A 21962-nucleotide genomic window follows, 5' to 3' on the forward strand; every position below is an offset into this window, starting at 1 on the left:
CAGGGAGGGCTAACTGCAAGTATTTTTTAAAGCACAGTGGCAAAAAGTGAATGATAATAAGCCAAAAGGAACATAAACGATGAACTTCTGTACAATTGATTAGCTTGACAAGAGGATGCTAAATTATGCGAGGAGGCGATTACTGGGAGGAGAAATACCCATTCTAGTGGAGACAATTAAAGCTAATGTATGGGTGCCTGCTTCCCGTTTCAGGCAGATAGCTCATTTTTCAATTCCTCCCCCATCTTTTCCCCGGGGATGCATATTTTTAAGATTTTGTTTTCATCAGGCTAAGACCAGGTGATACTAAGCTAGTCTTAATAGATAAGGTCCACTACGCTTTTGGGAATCATATAACAGAAAGATAAAAATTCAGGCGAGTTGGAGGGAGCTGTTGCCGTCTGGAGCAGCCTGCTACTTTAGGGAAAGCACTGTGGTCGCTGTGGGAGGTGACCAGCCTCCTGCACCTCCCAGCCTGACAGAGAAGCTCAGTGGTATTTTAGCAACAAGAGCTGCTGGCCATGGAACACCGTATCACTCCTTTCAAGAAATGGCTTCAGAAATGCTCAGTAACATCTCATTTGCGCTCTCTCTGATTCTCTGAACCTCTGGAGGCGCTCTCTGTATTTGTTTGTTCTGTAAATCTTGCAGTGAGTGGTGGCCTTTGACCAAAACTAATAAAATGTTACCTGACTTGGTAGCTTGGTCTGGATTTGTTCACTGTGAGCACCCGCAACCTTGGGCTCCTCAGGCGTTTTTGGAGGATGCTAGCTGGCCCCAGCTCTGCAGAAGCTGAGAATCTGGTCAGCAGGAGCCCAGGCTCTGGACCTGCCAGGGGGGCTCACCTCTGCTGGCACCCTCCCTCCGGGGCGGGACCAGAACCCGGCATCAGGCGTGTGGACACTGGGCCTTCATGCAGCCACGGCCTCCGCTGGGGGCCGTTTCCCTGCTCATAACCCGGACCCGGCCTTCTGTGGCTTCTTGTAACTGCTTGAGATTCAAAACGGGATGAATTTCTTTGGTGGCCCCACTGTACCGGGTCATGTGCCTGCCCTCTGTTGCCCAGCAGGCTAAGAAAACAATGGTCTGGATTTTTCTGCTTTTGTAGTGTCAGGTTAATGATTTTCCCAGCACGGCAAAGGGAGTTCCGATTAGAACACCCCACGGAATCCTGTGAGTGTCTCCTCCCTGAAGGTCCCGGTGCACAGAGGAAAAGCAGCCACCACAGCTGCCCTCCTGCAGCACTCAAAGCTCTGCTAATAATAGCTCTTGGGGGCAGGGGAAGTGTCCCCCAAGACCATGATTTCTCAGTATTTTCACAGCGGCAGCCACTGTGACATTCTCAGAGCAGGTGCTGCTTGTTGAACAGCTGTTCCGTGCGGGGAGGAGGGCTTTCTGTTGTTTTTTTAAAATTTCTTTTTTTTTTTAACATCATTCTTCAGTTTGTGCATTTTCATCTCAGTTGTAGTCCTCATGGACTGCCCTTCACCAAGTCACCTGTGTGCCATTGCCATAGTCCCGGGCACTCTTCCCACCCCAATTCTGATCCCATTCCTCTTACACCCCCGTAAAAAATCTCTGGTTTATTGTTGTTCGTTGTTTTCATTTTTACTCTATTATATTTGTAGTATTTTTTTTTCTGTCCCTGATCCCTTACACGCCTGCTATGAGCAAAACCATCCCGTTTTTTCTTTTTCTTTCTGGCTTATTTCACTAAGCATGATCCCTTCCAGCTGTCGTTGCAAAAGGTGTGAGTTTATCTTTTGACTGCTGAGTAATATTCCATTGTGTATATGTACCACATCTTTTTAATCTGGTCACCTACTTTTGGGCAAATGGGTTGATTCCATGTCTTCCCTATTGTAAACAGAGCAGCAATAAACATGGGGGTGCAGGTGTCCTTTTGAATTGATGTTTTTGTGTCCTTTGGGTAGATACCTACTAGTGGAATGGCTGGGTCTGTTTTTTTAAAGTTTCTGATCCACACAGCACCCTTAAAAGTGAACACTGTGCCCTCATTTTCCTAGGTAAAGACTTTCCCCCAAGGGCACAGTGGTTGCGCTCACTGCCGTCTCTGCTCTGCATTGAAAGAGCTTCAAGAGGGTGCAGCCTGGCGCTCCATGCTGTTCTGTGAATGATCCATTATTGTGAGTTTTCATGAGTTGGGGACTCCCCCTTGGCACAGGAGGGGGTGGTGGGACTTAAGCGTCCTGAGAATGTGTGTTCTGGGCGCCTAGGGTACCCTGAAGTCATCTAGGGGAACTTTGCAGGTAGAGGAGGGGAGCCCATGGGGTACTGGTTTTGGGTGTGGAGCAGAAAAGGAACCAGCCAAAGACAGGGATGAGTACTGATCCTGAGTATGAACGCTCCAGGTGGGGCGAGCCAGGGGGGCTGAGGGTCATAGTTGAAGTGGGAGGGTGTGCTCTGGAGCTAGGTGCTTGGGAATCAAAATAGGATGAGGTGGCAAACAGGCTGTGGGGTGGACCGGCCACCAAGACGTCACCCAGGCCTGTTGTAGTTTGCCGCAATATTCTCGGCATCTCCCGCTTCTCTGTAAATGCAGATGAAGACCAGGGGTAGCTTGGCTGCACTTTGGGCCACCTGCTCAGTGGACACACACAGGTGTTTTTTTCTTTGTTTTTACTTTTGCTGTCTCACCCTTTCCCTTATTTTCCCTCCTGTCACCATCCCTATGCCCCTTTGACTGCCTCCCTCCCCCACCTCCTAACTCAGAAGCCTCACATCCCTCATTAGTGCTTGCTGGTTGTTATAAGTACTTTGATTTGCCTCATTGTTCCCTCTGTCAGCATCCAGTGTTTGTCTTTGTCATTCTGACTTGCTTTCCTCCTCCTCCTAGCATTTCATCATTTTTGTGGCTGAATAGTATTCCACAGTGGGGTTAGACCACCTCTTCTTGATCCAGTGGGCACATGGGTTGGACTCTCAGAATTTGGTGTTCACTTCATTCTTTAATGATGCTTTTGTTTGCAGTCATGGGTGGCCTTTGGGGCCACACCCATGGGTGACCAGTCCAGATGGCAGCAGCATTTTGTACATTCCCTGTGGCGTCACGTTTTTGATTGTACAGACCATTGATCATTCCTCCAGAATGACTTTGTTCCTTTACCCCCATTGTTTGACATCTGCCCACATGGAGGCTGACCTGCCATTTCCTTCCCTGTGAGCGCCTGCGAATTGTTCCAACCACTTGTACTCTTTGTTGTCTTTTTTGCAAATCAAAGGAGCTTCCCATCACCTTGAAGCTCTCATTGTAATTAAACTTCAGAAAGGATGAGTGATTAAAATTGAGCTATTTATAGAATACTTAATTTCTCTCCCTTTAGAGACTCTTTCCACTGCACAGACATAGGAGCAAAAATAAAAGTATCCCTCAGTGGGGAAATGGAGAGCTGTTGGGCTAGACTTCAGCGTGGACAAGGTTGTACAGAGCAGAGTCTGCCTGGGGCAGGGTGAGCTGGCCACCCTTTTCTGCTTTGGCTGCAGCCCTGTGTGTGCATCACCTTTGCTCTGGGGCCACTGACCGCCCCCTCAGGCCTTTCTCATCCCTGCTACGCCCATGTTTGCTGGTCCACTCCACCCACTCATCTCCACCCCAGACATCTCCGCCCTGCACCACTGGGTCGGTAGATGAGGGTGCAAATGGGGGAGAGGAGAGTGAAAATTCTCCCTGCATTCTGTTGGAGGTGTTTGTCTCTGCTCCTCATCTCTGTCCCCTAGCGATGAAGCCAATGCAGATGGGCGAGAGAGGAGGCAGTGGCAGCTACCATTTCTAATAGTCTTCCTTTTTGCTCATCAGCATCTTCCTCCTCCTCCCACGCCCTGCCCCATCGTCCTTTCTAGCCCTTTGCCGTCTGTTAGACCGTAAGCTCAGTGGGCTACAGACCAAGTTGGTGTCGGTCCCTAGAAACAGATCGAATCTCATGTTGAAGGGGTGGGGACTAGAAGGCCAGCGGGGATGGAGTGGGGACAGTGATTTCTGTCTGTATCGTACTTGACGAAGTGGCCTTATTTCTCCCACCCTGATCTCTAATCTTGAAGGAATCTGCCCTCCCGGCCCCCATGAGAAGATGGTTCCCACACTGGGATGCTGAACAACAGCATGGGACATATTCTGCTTGGGGGTCTGTATCCTTAAGGAAGCTTCTGAGTCTGGCCAGAGAAGTAAACTGGAGTGCAGCCTTGCAGTAAACTGGATGTCCTCCTTGTTTCTGTGGGAAAAGAAACGCATTGTGAGTTCACAGGAATCCACTTCTCTGCAAACCTTTGGACTACAACCTTTGCATCAGTTGGGAGTGCTGTGCGGCTTCTCCCCTCAGGCGTCGATTCATTGCTAATCTGTAAATGCACAATAAGCCTTTTCTTTATGGAAGGGGCAGATCCAGAAGTCTTTCCGTCCAAGAGTATAAGCTATTACATTATAAGATGAATTTTATTCATCCAACAAACGTGCTCCTTTATAGCAAACGTATTTATAGAGGTTCTGGCACATGCCGGCATTAATATGCAGCCACACGTGAATAAATTAGGGACGCTGGCTCTGTGAGCTCAGTCAGGTTCCATTTCAATTGGATCTGGGCTCCTGGAGCCTGCAAGGACATTTTCGGCTCTGAAACTCAGTCATTCTGTTGTGTTTGAATTACTCTATTCATCCATTACTTTTCTTTGTCATATGTGATTCATTTAAAAAAATGTATTTTGAGATAGTGATGGTGAAAGCGTATTGATGTTCACTATCAGCGGCTCAGAGCAGCAGCCTCACCTCTACAGCGGATAAGTAATTTTATATTTGTCTGTGTCATAAACAAAAATCCAGGAACAATTTGTTTTCAGTCTAGCTTTTTGTCAGAAAATGAATGAAGCCAGATACATCGTGAATTTTCATCAAAACAGAAGGATAGTGGCTTTACTTCAAAGTATAAATATTCCACAAAGATAATACATGTGGGTGTTGTGGCTACAAATATTTTTGTTAATTCTGCTTTTCTGTCATTTTCAAACTTTACAGCGAGGGTGTGACGTCCCCTCTCCCACATCACATACATATACACATGCACATGCACAAGACAGAATTTCATCAGATAAATCAAAATAATTCTGGGAGATGTGCTTAATATTCCCCAAGTCATTTTCCATGTGTCTTAATAAGTATTCCATGCACTAGACCTAGTTTCTTAGGTGGTGGAATTTGGGAAATCTGGATGTTTATGCAAAAAATTTTACAGACTTTAAAAAATATACTTAAAACTCCCTGGTGTAAAAGAATAAGCCTTTGGCCCTCCCTGGTGGCGCAGCGGGTTAAACCACAGCACTGAGAATCTAAAGCCGCTTCCGCATGAGTTCGATTCCCGCCTGCCCCGGAGGTGACCACATGGTGTGGCAGACCTCTCCTGACCCGCCCGCTGCTCCCCTCAGCAGTGTACTTCGTGGATCTGCCTGTTCTGTTCCCCACTCTGTCTCTGGTGAAGCCTCTCACCGCCCCTGAGCCTCTGGCCTTGTCCCCCAGTTCTGTATGCACAAATAAATAAAATCTTTAAAAAAAAAAAAAAAGAATAAGCCTTTATTGAGCTGAGTCGTGACTTGGGAAATAGTGGAAATAATCTCATTCTGTTTTAAAACTTGCAACAGTTATCTCGTCGTTATTTTCAAATCTGTTTTGAAGCACATACTTATTTATTAGTGATCTCTTTTATTTTCAAAATAAAGCCAGCAATTCAAGCAATATATTAACTACTCCTGGCAAGTGAATTAATGACTGTTTGCTCCCATGACTTAAGGGAGAAACAAGTACTGACTCTAACGTATAGAATTCTACTTAGTGATTACTGTCACAGAATAGTCCCTGAATTAGTACTTAAACTTAAATTTGCCAATACAATTTAAAGTACTCTTTTTCTTCTCCACAATAATTACAAATAAACTAAATATTTAATTGCCTTGTTGATTTCTTAATCATCATTTTAGTAGTGTCTTTAAATGTCAAAATCAATTTAGGTAGAACTAGGTCCCCATAATTATGGAAAATTAAAACCCCACATTTAGTAGTTCAGCTTTAGTGAAAGGGCAATTAATAAACTATTCAATAACTTGCCTCTCTGGCCCTTTATTCTTTTCTGTCCTATTTTCCAGTGTTTATGCCAGTATGCAACATTGTTCATAGTGACCAAGATAGAGCTATGTAGAGTTGGGGAGAGTCCTGAACTATTAAAACAGAGTGGATGCACATGAACTTGGTTTAGTCAGTACCTGTGATTATTATATATAGAAATTAAAAGTAGAGAGGCCCCTCCTCAAGTAGTAGAGGATATTTTTTAAGTCACCATCTTAGGAGAAAATTGCATTATTGCAAAGTGGTGGATCACAATTAAAATGAGAATGTTTTCTTGAAAATCGGCACACGGTATACAATAAATAGCTTTATTGATGATAAAGAAGGCTAACATTCAGGTACAGAGTTAAAGTTGTACATTGGGGGGGGCTCTTTCTACTTTCACCTTACATCCATATGAAAGTGGTAAGTTTTATATTATTTGATGTGCAGTTGTATCTTTTTTCACGTTCACTTGCCTTTCCTCTTAATGTAAACATGTAATTTTGACCATGAGAGTCATTTGGCTTAAACTTGAGCATTTTCCAAGTTCATTGTATATAGCAAAGCACAAGATCTGAAATGGATGGTAAATACGACTCCGAAGAGGAAATGATTAACCGTTCAAAGTCTTTGAGTTTTCTCGGAGGCACAATAAATGAAATACTAATTTCATGTTCACTCTGTATAGTTACGAAAAAATAAATGAACCACCCACAAAGATAAAAACTGACATTTGGTAGTACGGGGTCGGTCTCTTTTAGATAGTCTTAGAAGGCATAATATCCAGTGGAATGCAGCTAGAGTCTAAAAAAGTCAAGGCCATTTGAAAATTACACCAGACGTCATTTAAAGGGCCCCAGCCCCTGTGCTCAGCTCTCTGCTCTGTGTTCAAATATTGAACTTCAGCTAACTTGTGCGTCATTTAACTCTTAATGCCTGAAGTGAACCTGGTGGGCAGTAAAGGGGAGAGCAGATCCATTTCTTCTTGGAAAGTTCTAAGGGAATGAGTCTTAAACTCTTAGACACTTAACAGGCTTGAGGTTTTGTGTTCTGCATGGGTGGGCATTTTCTGCATGCAGTCATATGTATTTCTAAGTGGGAAATACAGGATTCTAGTCTAGGTATTCATGTTCTATATAAACAGATGTTAACATAAATTAATTTCATTTTATAGATTTCATATACATCTTAGGTGGATTTTAGCTTTGCCTAGTATAGATACTTCATAGGATGGATTTATATAACGTATAACCCTTTGTGGCTGGCCTCTTCCATTGTGGATAAATTTTTTTTTTTAAGATTTATTTATTTATGCATACAGAACTGGGGTATAGGCCAGAGGTGTGGGGGTGGTGAGAGGATTCACCAGAGACAGAGTGGGGAGCAGAACAGGCCGACTGATGAAGTACACTGCTGAGGGGAGCAGCGGGCGGGTCAGGAGAGGTCTCCCGCGCCATGTGGGTCACCTCGGGGGCAGACGGGGATCTAACTCATGCAGAAGTGGCTCTAGCTTCTTAATGCTGTGCTTTAACACGCTGCGCCACCAGGGAGGGCCTGGGGGATAAAATTTTAAAATGTCTTCTGCGTTGTGGTATATAGTAGAGCTTCTTCCATTGTTGTTGTTGAATAATATTATATTGTGTGGTTATATTACAGTGTATACAATAAGACATTTTGAGTTGGGCAAGACATTTTGAGTTGGGCATTTCAGTGCGCAGGCCGCCAGAATTCCCAGGCTCTTCCTCTGTCCATCTCCCACAGCTTTCAGGCTGAGTCTTCTCTGTCATCTCCTCAAATGTTTCCTCCCCCAGTTTTCACACTTGGGCCCTGGAATAATATGGAATCTTTTTTCTCTCATTGTCAGAGTTCTCTATGCCACAGTTTCAACTTTTGCTTGTTGATATACTTGTCTCTCATTTCATATTTTAACTCAAGAGTCAGGATCCTGTCCATTGCTGTCCTAAATAGCCTTGCAAAGAACCAAAGGTCTGTAGTTTTTTGTTTTTTAAAGATTTATTTATTTATGCACACAAGAACTGGAGTACAGGCTAGGGATGTGGTGGTGAGAGGATTCACCAGAGACAGAGTGGGGAGCAAACAGGCAGATTGACTGAAATACACTCCTGAGGGGAGAAGCGGGGAGACAGGATCACTTCCTGGTCGGGAATCGAACTCCTGCTGCAGTGTCTGTGGACACCTTCATAGTGCTTTGCTTTAGCCCATCGAACCACCAGGGAGGGCCTAGTCAATAGTTTTTTAAATGAATGAATGAGGTCTGGTCTTTGCAGATCAACTGTGTGTCATAAGACAGTGGTCACTGATGGTTGTCATTTCTAGTCATTTCTGGTTGGGAGGCCAAAAAACTGTCCCAGGAATGAAGAAAGATCTACCTTTTGGGAAAGGCCTGCCTTCATTCTTAGTGCGACGGCCTAGTATCTGGCACATAATTGAAACTCAATAAATATTTGCTGAGTTAAACTGAGAGCCTGATAGCAGGATGAGGACATTTTCAGCATGTTTAGAAAGGAAATGCCAGACTTACTTATAAATATACTTAGAAGCCCCGAGGTTATAGGAGAGAGTGAGGAAGTAAGAGCATATGTTGGTTAAATGCCGAAACTGGAGGGAGTCTCTTTGTGGGAGAGCCCAGGGCATCAACTTTCTCTCTTATATTCGACTTGTCACATGTGGGATTTGACATTAGTCCATGTTTGCTTTCTTCCCTTTCCATAAATACCATTACCACTAAAGCCTTAATAAAAAATTCTCCAAGTTCAAGAGAAACTGGCCACAGATACTGTAAAAGATTCCTGCGTTGAATGGGACGCCCTGTCAACACCACCGATACCGTGGGACTCACTTCTGGGAACATTCGAGTTTCAAAAATACTTGATTACCCAGTTCAAGAATCCAGAAAATGCAAATTTACCCAACATCTGGCTTAATATTTCCAGGCATGAGAAACAAAGTCCTGCTTCAAGAAGCAGTGTGTCCTGATGTTGAACAGCTCCACCATTAGGAAGGTTTTCTGGCGTTGAACACCCGCCTTCCTGTGCGTGACCAGCGGTGCTTGCTCGTTCTCTTCGGACTACACAGCAAGGCTACTCTCTTGCCCTTTGTCTCTTGACCTCACCTTTTTTGTGGTTGTTGCACAGTTGTTCACTCTGTGTGCACTGAGGCTTGCTGTCGACCTGGCTTGGTCTTGGTGCTGGCAGCTCACCTGTGAAGGAGCAACACTACTGTGTGTGTGAAGCTGATGTTCTAGTGGCCTGAGATGGACACGGAGCAAATGAGTTTATAATCTGGTGTCTAGTGACTAGAACTGCTGAGGCTGTCAGCTGCTCACCGTTGTTCACCGAAGACATTTCTTGTGTTCATCTAGATGTCTTGGAGAGATGAAGATGCATTCTGTTCATGGCATTTCTTCCCGCTAGCAGGCTTATCAGAAAGCAGATAAGGATAATTTGACATGACGTTGGAAATGCAAAAAGCCTCTGCCTCGCCTTGGTCGTCTTCTCCTCAGAAACCCAGGGCAGGCTGGGTCCTGTCTCTCTCTACCTTCTCCCTATGGAACTTACCTGTTGCCGCTTCCCTGGGCCTCTCCTTCCTGGGTAGAGAGCTTGCAGGTAGTGAGTCCCGTGGTTCCTGAGGGTGAGCTGGAGCTAAAATTCAGTGGTCTTTGTTCTCTCTCTCATGGGGTGGGGGGGGGTCGTCACCATTTCTAGTTTTGTCTTCTGTGACCAAATCAAAGCACTGAAGACCGAACCATTCCGCCTTCTCACAGAGGCTGCCTCATCTTTCCCAGGTCCAGTGGGAGGATGGAGGCGGTAGCTCTTCGGGCCCCACTGGGCCAGCGATGCATTCCTGAGCTCTTTCTGGCCCTCGCTGACCTTCCGAGATCTTGTGTCCGGCCTCTCTGTGCCCAGAGCACTAGCACATGCTGTGATCAGCGTCCTACCTGCTGGCTCCCAACACGGCGCTTTCTTCAGAGCTTCCTAACTGTAGGCTAGGGGAGAGTACTGACTTTGTTCTCCTTGGAGATTTTTCTGTTTTCCTGCCAGTTTGCTATCCTGTTTTCTAGGACTTTCTAGATTAATGGACCCCACTCCCGTGTGGTGACTTCAAAGGGGGCACTGCCGTCTCTTGCTTGTGGGCCCTCACAAGGTTAAACATGGCCAACAGGGAAGGGCTGGTGACTTACCTGAGGGTCCTCTTGGACCCTGACTGGAGGGTCATTCTCTGTGCTAAGTTTGAAGACAAGAAACCGTGGAGCAGTTTGTCTTGCTTTTCACGCGCCACAGAGAAAAGGCTAAATCCCATCTGGCGTGCGCTATTGTGGGAATCTTCTGCTTTAGATTCATAAACACAGTCTGCTCGGGCTTTCCAGATTTGGCACTGTGGAGCGTGTTCTTTGTTGACTTTATACTGTGTCGAGTTTCTTTCCTACTGACTATAACTGAATTATAGTTGCCTAGAAAAGTAGAAGTCACACTTAGACTTGGTCCCCATGGTTATTGAGGTTTGTGTAGCCCACGTCATCCATCTGGGGGAGCTTTGGACGTGACTTCAGCCTTCCTGGGTCCTGTCAGCAGCTGGCCTGGCTTCTCCCAAAGTCCTGGTGGAACTCACTCCCAAAGTGTGTTGATTGAGAAGAAAAACTTGATGGTTCCCTTGAATACTTACCTCTGCGCCTTCCCTATTCACTGTCCTCTCCAACAAGAATCCAGAAAGACTAGTAGGACCAGAAAACGCAAAAAAAAAAAAAAAAAAAAAAAAAACCCACTTGGCTCTGTTAGGGGCCCCTAGCGACCTTTGTTGACACTTTGGCTTAGAGAGACAGAGACGAGACACCATGTGCATCACTTCGGTAGATCGAAAATACAGTTTCTTAATGTAACTGAACTTTTCTAGTTGAATTGATCTGTTTCAAACCTTACCAATGAAGGCTCCTGAGTGACAGCTGCTGAGTAAACAAACATTTGGTAACTCCTGGGTCTTTGAAAGAACTGGCTCCATCCCAGGACTGACCGGACTGACCACTGCCTGATTCTGTCTACCTGGCTGCGGGGAGCCTCTGCAAGACAGGGGCCGGGTGCTGCCTCCTGCGTCTCAGCATCGGGTCTTTCTTTTGGTAGGTAGGTAGGGGTGAGAGAAAGGGGGCGCAGGGAAGAGAGGGAGCTGCGATGGGTCTTACTTCTATATTCGTTTTAGGGGTCAGCTTGCTGAAGCCGCCCTTCTGGAACTAGGAAAGGCGATACGTGTTTTAGGGAAAGGTCTCCGTAGTTTTCTGAATGTGACGACTTGCTTCGTCGCCCCACTTGCTGCCAGGGCGAGGAGCCTGTCTTTGCTGTGGGGGCCGCCTGTGTTTGTGGATGTTAGTCAGCAGTAGCCATGGTCTGCACCCAGGCGCCAGCAGCGTGTCTGGCCCCTATGTGGTGAAGAAAACTCTTCAGATGTTGCTGGAGGTTTGGGTTGGCGGGCAAAGTGGACCCCCCCAGCCCCACTGCTGTGTAGGGGGGATACAGACCTGGGGGAGGAATTGTAACGGGGGTCCCCAGGAAAAGGGGAGGTTCCAGGTTCCCTGCCCCACCCAGAGGAGGGTGGAGCTGAGCAGGGAGGAGAGGAATCTGGAGAGGAGACTGAGGAGGCAAGAGGCAGGATGGAGAGCCAGGAGGCCTGAGGGGGCACGTGGAGCCGAGAGACAGGTGAGGAAACTGCGCTGGCTTCTTGGTCCTGGGCTGGGTGAAGACCCGTGGGGAGGTGACTGTGGCAGCGTTTATCTTGATTTTGATTTTGTTCTTTTCCTCCCAGACTTGTCTGGCCATTTCTGACCCTTTTTTATGGGTCCTCACCGGAAGGTGCTTTAGGCTTGTGGTGGGCTTACGTCCTTGCTTTGGGCCAGTCCCTTCTGGGTGGACTTTCACCCACGAGGGGATGGGTGACTTCAGGTGTTTGATTTAGAAACTATAGTCTTTGCCTTTTCTGTATTGCACACTCATTGTGCTAAAGTTTCTTTCCATGAAAGGTCTTACATATCTTGCTATAATGCGGCAGGTGGCAGAACCTATTTAGAGCAGGCAGTTTGGGGGTTCAGGGGTGCCCCTCCCCCTGCCCTATAAGAGACTCAGTACATGTGGGAGTTCAGAGCTTGAAGAGAACGTTAGGGTCACCTGGGGTGCTTTCCTAAGCCTGCTCACCTCCCTCCCCCAAACCACGCCACCATTTTACACCTGGAGACAGATCCAGGGGGTGAGTGGATACCAAAGAGGAAAAATGACCAGTATTTGAAGGAATATTGATTTTGGACTTGAGGTGAATTCGTTTTGAGATTGTTTAAAGATTATGAGTGTCTGTCTCCTTTCACGTGACTTAAGAACACACAAGCCTGTAGAAAAGAAGAGGAAAGGGTCAGAGCTGATGTTCACAGGAGCCTGGGTGCGCTAAGGAAGACAGAGGCGCTTGGAGCATTTTTCCGATTAGGAAGGCTAGAACAAACTCACTGGCCCATGCAGGCCTCATGTTACACTAGTTCAAGACTATGCATCTACAAAGAAACAGAAAGGAAGTGTGATTTTAACAGTAATTTGCCTTTTTCTAAAAATGTCTTGCTTTTTATATGTTGACCATCGAGATAGCAGCCTACCTGAGGAGGTTTTTGTACTGTAGGTCAAGTTGTTTTCGAAAGGTGTTGCTAAGAATTCTCAGGTACAACAGAGAATACCAAATTAAATCTTAGCGGTGGGCGGTTCTGTTGAGACTTATCTCAATAACCCAGGCATTTGGTTCTCCCACTTTGTACCTTTTGATTACAAGCAGCTTGAATGGGTTTGTGGTGTTCCTCATCAAATTAGAGCGCATCGGCAGACTGAGACCATTGGGGGCCGAAATCAGGCCATTGAAACTTTCTCATGGGTGGAGGCTGCCTTCGTTTTCGAGCCCCGCCCTCCCTAGTCAGTTTCCTTGGGCACACTGCAGGAAGGACTGTCCTGAGCACAGACACTGAGCCGCTGGGCCACCACTGCTTGTTGGTTGAGTAGGCTCAAGTCCTGACTTTTGGACTTACAGCATCATATCAGACTCAACTGATGGTCCTTTCTTGTTTTCATCTGGTTTAGCTTAAGCATAATACAGTCACGTCTGAACTGACGCAGCAGGAATATATCTGAAAAGTCCTGGATGCATCCATTTTTAAAAGATCAAGGGGAAGAAAAAAGCTTCACTATGTTCTCACAGGGATCTCCTGACAACAGTACTTAGTGATAGCCCTGGTGGAAATTTCGAAAGCATAAAAGTACAAGCGAAGAAGAGAGTCTCAGGCAGGCTTGGCAACTGAGTTTATCCTGGTCGCCTGTTTGATTTCAAAGTCTCGCCACCAGTCACGACCATGCTCTGTCCCTTGAAGCCCACGCTTTAAAATCTCTGTATCTTAAACTTGGCACTTTGATTCTCAGCGAATAACTTTCAGCCATGTGTGCCAGTGATTTGTTGAAGATTCTTAACTAAAAGACTTGCCACTCTGTTTTGGTATTCAAAAATCCCTTGGCAGGGAGACACTTTTTCTCAGAAGAAAGTCTTTTGGAGGACCTGGAGAAGTTAATTATTCTGGCAAGAAATCCTTTCTGAACTTTTTGGATCATTACAACATTATGCTGATTTATCTAAAAAAGTGGGTTCTGACTTAAATACGCCGGGGTCCTGGCAGACGCCAGCATGTCAGATGTCTTGGCAGTGTTTGGGGGTGGCAGGGGACTTTCCCACTTCTTTATGTAATCCACAATCACACTATGTGGGAGTTTTGTGAAATTTCTTCTGGTACAATGAAGTGCTTAGCTTTTCATACTGTCCTTGTTGCTTGGTGAAAACAGGCTCTGTGTGTCTGCAGATGTAAATGAAATGAGAAAGTGAAATCCAAGAAATTCCTTAAGTTTGCGGTGGTGCTTATTTCAAGGCCGTGCTTATGTCTTCTCAGAATCTCTTTGAACAGTGAAGCGATTGGACTTGGAGCTGAGCTGCCATAGAATATGGCGTGACAAAGTCTTGAAGCTTCGTAACCCATCGTAGAACATGCTGTGGCAGTAAAGGGGCGATGGTGTGTGGGGTGTCCCAGCGCTATTCACTGATGTTCATTCAACCTGCAGCTTGTTTTGGGGCTAGAAAAGAAGTGAAGTTAAAAAATATTTAATTGAATAAGGAGTAAGGTGTTTTTTTTTCCCCTCTAAGCTTTTAAATGGTGACTTGGAGGGAAAGTGACTTTTAGGCGACTCGGTGGTTTGCTGGAAAGGGGTCCTAGGGAGACCTGAAGGCAGCTTGGACCCCTTGGATAAGCAGAGCAATCTCTCATGCCTCAGTTTCTTCAAATGTCATGAAGTGGTTGTGAGAATCAGAGCAGAAGGTGCACATGAAGGGAACTTGTGAACTTCTACCCATGTGTAGTTGACGTTCTGGTTCTTAATTATGAAGCCTGGTCTTGTTGACATACATGTATTAGTGGCAAACTCTTCATGCTAAACAGTAATTAAGATTCCCTTGAGTGGACCTTGGGGGATCATGCTAAGTGATATAGTCAGGAGGAAGATAGTAGTGCAGTTTCTGCTCAATTGTGTAAGATAAAGTTAAACAAAAAAGCATAAGAACAAACAAAACAAAACAAGCTCTTAACTGACAGCAGAATGGTGGTGACCTTGGGAAGGGGTGGAGGTGGTGACTGGGTGTGGGTGGTGTGCACTCTGCCTCCGACACCTGTGCCCTCTGGTAAACTCATGTTACCTCAGAAAAAGAAGAGAGATGGGGTCTCCTTGAGTTCGCAGGCTATTTTGACCCACTTGGAGGACCGTGACATTTGCTCTAACATTGCGTCGGGCTGAGACTTCCAAACTTATCTCTCGCCTGCACATTCCTTTTTTCTAGTGCCTGCTGCACTTCCTTCTCTGAGTAGCCCCATCCTCAGTCACCTTCTCAGGTTACACCAGGCTGGTCTCCTGGCTGGCCTGCCCTGGCCTCTCTCTGACCTGTGCCTCTGGCCTCTGCCCAGCTCCCAGGCTGGAGGCCCCTCCCTTCAGTAGAGGCCCTGGCCAGAAGCCCCTTCCTCCTGCCTCCCCTGCTGGGCAGCCTGGCTGGGAAATGACCCCTGCAACAGTATTTCCCATGGGGCAGGCCTCGCCTTGGGCCCCGAAGCCAGGGGAAGCTGGATGTCCTAGCGTGTCCCTAGCCCTGGAGCTTCTCCAGTGGAAGTGTGGGGTTAGGAAGGGCAGGGGGCTGCCCGGCCATCTCAGCAAACCGGCCAGTGTCCTGCCCTGCGTGTCGGGAAGTGTGGGAGAACTCTTGCCTAGGTGTAAAATTCCCCTACACAAGAGACAGTCTGTCAGGGGCCTTACTGACTTCTTGGGTTTTGTGTGTCAACGTTGTATTTTATTTTATTTATTTATTTTTAAAGATTTATTTTATTTGTGCATACAGAACTGGGGTACAGGCCAGAAATGCAGGAGCGGTGAGTGGATTCACCAGAGGCAGAATGAGGAGCAGAACAGGCAGATGGACGAAGTACACTGCTGAGGGGAGCAGCGGGCGGGTCAGGAGAGGTCTGCCACGCCATGTGGTCACCTCCGGGGCAGGCGAGGATCGAACTCATGTGGAAGTGGCTTTAGCTTCTTAGTGCTGTGCTGAAACCCACTGCGGCATCAGGGAGGGCCCAACGTTGTATTTTAAAGGTTAAAAAATAATAGTAATACTTTCCTTTAAGAAATATTTATTTATGCATACAAGAACTGGGGTTCAGGCCAGAGGTGCAGCGGTGAAAGGATTCACCAGAGACAGAGTGGGGAGCAGGCAGATTGACTGAAACACACTGCTGAGGAAGCTGTAGGCAGACGGGAGAGGTCTGCTGTGCCATGTGGGTCACTCCCTGGCTGGGGGATGGAGCTCATGGTACAGTTGCTGCTGAGAGCTTCTTAGTGCTGCGTTTTAACCTGTTGTGTCACCATGGGCCACGGAGGGCCCAGAATAGTGGCCCTTAATAATGAAGGAAACCTAGACACCAGGAGGCTTTGCTTGCTCGTTCTTCAAGGGCAAGACGCCTGAGCTGGACAGGTGACCTGGCTCGCGGGGGCCGGTGTCTTCCCGTCTTGGGTGTCTCACAGTTGCCTGCAGGTATCACGTCTGTGCCCAAGCGAGGGCCATCCTTTTGCACAGGTGTGCACCCAGGCTGAGAAACGCCGTAACAGTCTACAAAGACCAGAAATACAGTTGGGGGGACGTGTGTGCTGCCTCTACCCCGCCCGCCCCCACAGCGGGACTGATGATATCTAGGAAGCAAGAACTGTACAGATGCAAAAATCGGCCAATTCCTGGATGTTTAGATCTTACAACACTATTGTCTCACACTGGGGGCAACGTCCAGGACCAGCATCTACTGAATTGGACGTTAGCACCTTGGCTCCTGCGGTTTCTTCCTTCCTCTGATGCTAGTTAAGACTTAGAGAAGGTCATTTAATTCTTGGACGGTGGTTTTTGTGCCCATAAACTGGGGGGCTGGAATGGTGTGCAGATACAGAGCCTTCCTAGCTGAGCCTTCGGGGCTCAAGCACTCTGCTTGCTTCCTCCGCATAAGCCTCCTCTTACCTGGTTGGGAATTTTTGATGATTTCAGTGGTTTTCTTCTGTTATGTGTTGGAATTTTCCTGACCATTCTCTCCTTACCCTGCCTGCTCACTGGCATGGCATTCCTTGGCGAAAGGGTGAGCTCAACTGTGCACTTGTCTCTGGCTGTTGGGTGAGTCGCCCCTCTGGATCCAGGTGGGACAGAGTCGGTGGGAGGCTTTCTGTGGTGACAGGGCCACGGGCCACAGGCCCCGGGCAGACTGTTCAGATTCAAATGCCAGTGCTACCTGGGGTGCAGGAAGTGTGTCCCTTTGGTAAAATGGGGGTAGTGGTCATCGTGCTGATGCCGCATGAGAGATGAAAGTTCCTACCACTCTGAAGGGGCTGAGACTGACAGCTCCCCGTGCTCCCCTCTAAGCCAGGCACTGCAGAAGCTGATAGCTCCCGCCCCCCAGAGCCCTGTCTACAGGGCCAGTTTCAGAGCGGGGTGGTCTGGTGTGGCCATTAAGTTCATGGTCCCCAGACCCCGAGACTGTGGGTTTGGCCGTCTTCGCCCCGCCATCTTGGAGAAGTCTGCCCAGTGCCTCCATTTCCTGATCTGCAAGCTGTGGCCGACAGTCCTGCCTCCATCGGGCTGCCCGAGAGGACATGTGTGCCACACAGGACAGTCACCGTGCGGTACCTGCGGGCGTCCACCTCAGCCCAGCGCGTGTAACTGGCTTTTTGTTGTTTACTGCAAGCTTTGAGGACACGGCAGACAAGAAGTGGACTTACAGAGGAGCGGGTCCTCCCTTGGAGAAGGCTGTTGGCTCTGAGGGGCACTTGCTGGGTTCTCTAACAGGAGGCAGACTGGCCTGTGGCCTCTGCCCAGGTCTCCCTGCCCTCCACCCTGGCCGGTTGGCTTTGTTATGAATGTGGAGCAGTTGAAGTCACTGACTTGGGTGCCGGCCAGCCAGCGTTTCAGTGCTGTCTGGCCCTTTCCTGGACGCCGGCGGCCAGCAGGCTGGTGGATCAGAGGTCCGGGGAGCTGCCTGCGTGAAAGGTGTGTTTGCCGCCTTCCCCGTGGGGGCACCCACAGCCCAGGGTCTTGGGGAGAGTCTTGGCGACGCTCTTTTCTCTGCCTCCCAGCTTGGTCCCCATGTGCCATTGTGTTTGCTGTTCCAGCGCTTGGACAGACTGATGCGGTTTGTTACGTCTTTGTCCACTGTTTCATTGTTGAAAATCTTCTCTTTGGTTAAGTAAATATTTACTGAAGGCAAGTGAAATAGCTCCATGAAGCCTGAGGTTTCTGCAGGTGTGTGTGTGTGTGTGTGTGTGTGTGTAAAAACACCGGGGATTATTCAGTCTGTATTGTCTTTTTCTTCGGTAAATAAAATAACCCTGCGGAGAAAATACTCGTTGAAATAATAGCAAGTGGAAGTTTCTTCTGTCGGGAATAGTGACACCCAAATGCGCTTACTTTCTGCTCTGCTTTTGTATTTGGGGCTTGAGAAACTTTTTATTGTTTTGGAAAAGCAGTGGGAATTTTATCAGACGTGTTCCTGAGTCTGCCTGTCTTCTCCTTTTCCTGGAATCTTTCTTTCAAAGTCCTGGTTTCCTCTCTGAGAGGCGCCATCACTGAAAAAGTGAAGAGTCTGGCTAGTGTGGGCCTTTGGGGTGCTCTCTTGGCTTGGTGGAAGAGGCCCCCAGCACTTGGAGGACCATGGGACTGGGTGAGGCCAGACCAGGATCTGGTAGCTTGAGGCACTGAGGTTTCTGTTTTCTTTTTTCAAAATCTTCCAATAAGTACACAACCTCAGACGCTCTTGTGCTTGTCCCCGGAGGTGGGAGGGCACCCCCGTTTCAGGCCTCCTGCCGTCTCTTCCTCACTGTGGGGCTTTGCTCTGATTTCAGTAACTCCCATTCTGCAAGAGAAGCCGAGGTCTAGTAGATTTCTAGCCACTGTTGAATTGTGACACACACATATTTCTTTTTAATTTAGAGGTTGTTTTCTCAATCCGAAAGCAGTAATTGTGAATTAGAATTCCTGGAAATACTTTCCTTCCATAATGATATGGCACAGATGTTTCAGCACTGCGCCCACTCCCACTCCACTCTTAATGTCAATTTAGTGGAGCTAAAATGTGGGTAATAGCTGTGTGCTGTGAGGGGCCTGTCCGCCCCCCAGCACCCCTGAGCCATGTGGTCCCTCTGTGCTGTGGTCCCTGTGTCAGAACAGTGAGCCCTGTGTCCCAGTTACACATCAGCCTGTCTGTGGGATTTGGACACAGACTAGTCCCCCAACTGTGTCCTCTTAGCGGGCACAGTGACGGGAGAATGATGTCGGGGTTCTTCAGACTCCAGTTCCCTCAGAAATGTATGCTTTCATGATATGTTGTGAAAGATTTTGTGAAAGCTGAAAAAATAAAAATCATTTGTGATTTTACCATGCAGAGAAAAAAGCAGTTTTAAAATGGTGTTGTATTTACTTGCAGACTGATTTTCGATGTATAATTTATATGGAGATGTAGATTTTGTGAGCCTGCCTATGAACCTTTTTTAGAAACTTGGATTTTTTAAGCATAACTATATGTGTGTGTGTGTGTGTGTACATATATACATGTATATGATCATTTTCCATTTCCCAAAATGTTCTTTGAGAATATGGTGACATCACTTGCCATCCCTTATAATTTGGCTCTGGAAATACCCACATAATGTGCCAATTTCTTTTTTTAAAGATTTATTTATTATGCTTACAGAATTGGGGTACAGGCCAGAGGTGCAGTGGGTGAGAGGATTCACCAGAGACAGAGTAGGGAGCAGAACAGGCAGATTGACAAAGTACACTGCTGAGGGGAGCAGCCCTTTCTGCCACACCATGTGGGTCACCTCCCTGGCTGGGGATCGAACTCATGCTACAGTGGCTTCTGAGAGCTTCATAATGCAGTGCTTTAGCCCGTTGCGCCACCAGGGAGAGTCCGATAATGTGCTGATTTTTTTTTTTTTTTAAAGTCCATTTTAAAGAGCAAGAACCTAACTTCCTAATACTAAAAATAATTGGTTTTAAGAAGTAATTGAGAACATGGGAATGTGTGCCCCACTCAAGACAGACTTATTCTTTTCTACATTTTTAATAACAAATATTTTCTTTATATGATCCTCTGCATAGCAACGACTGTATTTTCATTAGCCACTCTTAACTAATTAAGCAAGAGAAGTGTTCAAGTCAAGTTATTCTGTTGGAAAAAAATCCCGACTATTTTGAAACAGTTATTTCCTTTACGTTTGAAGTAAGATATTTGCAGCTGATTTTTGGGTTCAGTTACCATGATCATTGGTGCCATTGGCTGTGCTGTGATTTCAGGATGAATTTGACTATCCCTGAGCTTCCAGGCTGGATGGAGCAGGAAGCGCTAAGCTATCAGGGAAATAGAGCCAGATGGTTTCCACGGTGGGAGTCCAGCCCCCAGCAGAGAGGATGCTACATGTGACAGATGAGGGTTGGCCCCAGCAGATGTTGGTGGCATTTGGGCACTTTCACCTGGACAGGAAAGAGGGCCTTCCCCTCTGCTGCATCTCTTGAAATGGCTGTGTAGACGCTGCTCTGGCTGGTATGCCAGGTGTCCCAACAGCCAGCTCTCATGGACCACAGAGGAGGGGTGATGGTGATAGCTGGGGCTCAGTGTGCAGTCCCTCAGGCTGTCACGAAGCTACATTCTGGCTTGTCCTCCTAGGTGTCTTTCCCAGGAATCTGGGTAGGTCATTTAACCCATGTCATTTGAGTTTACTTGGCTCTCAAAGAAAGTTGTAGTTACACCAAATGGAGCCGCCCATCAGTGGACCTTGATGTTGCTTTTCAATTTATAAGCTGCAACGGCGTCATCTCTAAACACCCATCTCTAAGTTGTTTGCTTTGGCTTGCCTTTGATATGAGGGAGCTGATTTGGGGAGAAAAGCATAATTCTGAATGTCAGGTACCCCTGTGTTTATACATCTGTGCAGCTACTTAGGAGTAGCATGATTTGGGGCATATTTATTAACCTCTTTGACCCTCATCTGCAAAATAAGTCATATTAATAAATGCTTTCAAGATGAGTAAGAGTTCGTATTTGACAAGAACAGGGCATAGAATAAGTTTTCCCTTTGTATTAGTTCCTCTGATGAAAGATTCACACAGAGTCATCTGAGTGCCTTGTGGGTGTGTGACTGACTGTGGAGCATCCATCCCCCGGAAGAAAGCCCCCTTTGTATGCAGCCTTAGCCCTGAGGTAAAATTGAAAATGCAACACTTTATAAAAATATGCCCCCACATACAGTGACCTCACAAAGTAAAGGTTGGGGCTTTTCCCTTCTTTTTCTGTCTCTAAACAGCCTATAAGGTCCATCTGTTCAGGATGAATGTGGTACCCAGATAGACAACTTGCTTCTATCTCACTTCCCTCCCATCCCAACAATGGTGTTCCATCTTTACAACTGAAGATGACCAGGGCCCATGATCCTTTTTCAGCCCAAGAGATCATTTTTACTTGCGTAGTATTAGCAGAACGCGTAAGCAGACCTAGCTGCAAGGGAGGCTGGAAACTGTCATCTTCAGCCAGCGAGGCACCTGTGACAGCTTCTATTGCCATAAGGGTCTGCGAACAGTGATCTGTCATTGTCAGTAATTTTATTGGAACCAGCCACAGCCATTTGTGTACAAATTGTCTGTGGCTGCTTTTGTGTGACAGCGGAAGAGTAGAGTAGTTATGACAGAGACCATATTGTCTGCAAAACCTAGTTTTTATCTAATCCTTCCTAGACGTTAGATAGGGGAAATAAATATAGGGAGGGCAACTGATCTCTGGCATGGAAAGGGGCCTGCTAAATAAGCAGGTGGAAATTCAGTTAAGACGTGGGTTGTTAATTTAAACTTTGTATTATGGTACTTTACAAACAGAGAAGTACAGAGCTTTGGCAGTAAAAATCCCCCCATTCTTACCCTATCCCAAACTTATTTTTCTGGAGTAGTTTAAAGCCTACCCCCAGCCCATGCATTTATTTCCCCCATAAATACTTGTAAATTGGGTGTATAGTTGGGTAGTGGAGTTTAAGGAGGGGCAGGGGCAGGTCTGTCGTCCAGAGTGACCTGCTGCGGGGGCACCACTGACCTGGCCAGCTGTAAGGAGCAGAGAGAGGACAGTGCTGACCTCCTGAGGTTCTTTTTTGGAGCTCAGCCATAGGTGAGGGTCTTCTCTCCTTACACGCCTTCACCCAAGAGGCCTTTTCTTGCTGGGAAA

At 46.9% G+C, this 21962-nt stretch overlaps 1 protein-coding gene across 3 annotated transcripts in view; it reads left to right on the forward strand.

Moving 5' to 3' along the window:
• The window catches only part of GAB1 (GRB2-associated binding protein 1), a 93583-nt gene that overhangs the window by 9602 nt on the left and 62019 nt on the right, over positions 1-21962 (forward strand). The window lies entirely within an intron of this gene.

Source organism: Condylura cristata, unplaced genomic scaffold, assembly GCF_000260355.1.
Source record: "Condylura cristata isolate star-nosed mole 26May11 unplaced genomic scaffold, ConCri1.0 scaffold00018, whole genome shotgun sequence".
Lineage (NCBI taxonomy): Eukaryota > Metazoa > Chordata > Mammalia > Eulipotyphla > Talpidae > Condylura > Condylura cristata.